At 38.9% G+C, this 1,158-nt stretch overlaps 1 non-coding gene across 1 annotated transcript; it reads right to left on the bottom strand.

The window, feature by feature from the left end:
• Positions 1-347: 347 nt before the first annotated feature.
• Positions 348-420, bottom strand: TRNAG-CCC (transfer RNA glycine (anticodon CCC)). The gene has a single exon. It is a non-coding gene; the product is annotated as a tRNA-Gly (tRNA).
• Positions 421-1,158: the final 738 nt, after the last annotated feature.

Raw genomic sequence — 1,158 nt, 5'->3', positions numbered from 1 at the left:
GCTCGTGGGCTGTAGGGCGCAGGCTCAGTAGTTGTGGCACACTGGCTTAGTTGCTCCGCGGCATGTGGGAGCTTTCCGGACCAGAGCTTGAACCCGTGTCCCCTGCATTGGCAGGCGGATTCTTAACCACTGCACCACCAGGGAAGCCCGCAAAATAATTTTATTTAAATGGAATGTTCTGTTGATTGAATTGTTCAAGCTTTTCTACAGTTGTTTGGGCCGTAACAAACTAATTGTTTCTAAACTTAACTTATAGACACACATATATTCTTATTTACTTATTTGGCTGCACTGGGTCTTAGTTGTGGCACGTGGGCTCTTAGTTGTGGCATGCATGTGGGATCTAGTTCCCTGACCAGGGATCGAACCTGGGCCCCCTGCATTGGGAGCACAGAGTCTTAACCACTGGACCACCAGGGAAGTCCTGACATATACATATACTCTTAACTCTACTGAGAAGTTTGTAAGAGTATAAAGCGTAAAAAAAATTATTTTTTTAAGCTACTTTTAATACAACTTGATTTTTGTGAGGCATCAATTTATATGGTAAAATGCTATACAAGCCCATTTTATTAGTCCATATACTTTCTATGTTTGTTTTTGAAAAGCCTCCTAGGATATGACCTCTATCTACTTTTTGAGTAAAAGAAAACAAGACAGTAATAAAAATTTAGCTTCCTTCTTAGAAGAACATCAAGGGAATTCATGAGATACAGCCAAAAGTAGATAGAAAGCAGTGAACCATTGAAACTACACTGTGTGATTTGCATCGAGCTGTCAAGTGAGTACAGATGGTAGGGGAAAAAAAGGTTTTAGTTTTATGGTCTAAAAACGAAATAAATAAAAAAGGACTCTCTTAAAAATGATAACTGAAACAGAGCGGTAAAAACTGAGTCAACAATGTTAAAACCACGGTGATTAACAAGTAATCGCCAGTATTTTTGTCAGTATTTTCAAGATGTGTAAAACCAGGCTCACTATCCTAAGGGACACACCACTTGGAATGTACAAAAAAAAATTTAATGAAGGAGCTGTAAATGACCTTAGAGATATGTACTGGCTTGACTGTGGGAAGGAGAGAGAAGGTCACCTCTGAAGTCTCAAGATCTAGAATAGCTACCTATAAAACTGTTATCAGTTGTGATTAGGATATAATAA

The sequence above is a fragment of the Eubalaena glacialis genome, chromosome 4 (assembly GCF_028564815.1).
Source record: "Eubalaena glacialis isolate mEubGla1 chromosome 4, mEubGla1.1.hap2.+ XY, whole genome shotgun sequence".
Classification (NCBI taxonomy): Eukaryota; Metazoa; Chordata; class Mammalia; order Artiodactyla; family Balaenidae; genus Eubalaena; species Eubalaena glacialis.
The sequence above is the reverse complement of the archived record's forward strand: the minus strand, read 5'-3'. Positions and strand labels throughout refer to the sequence as shown.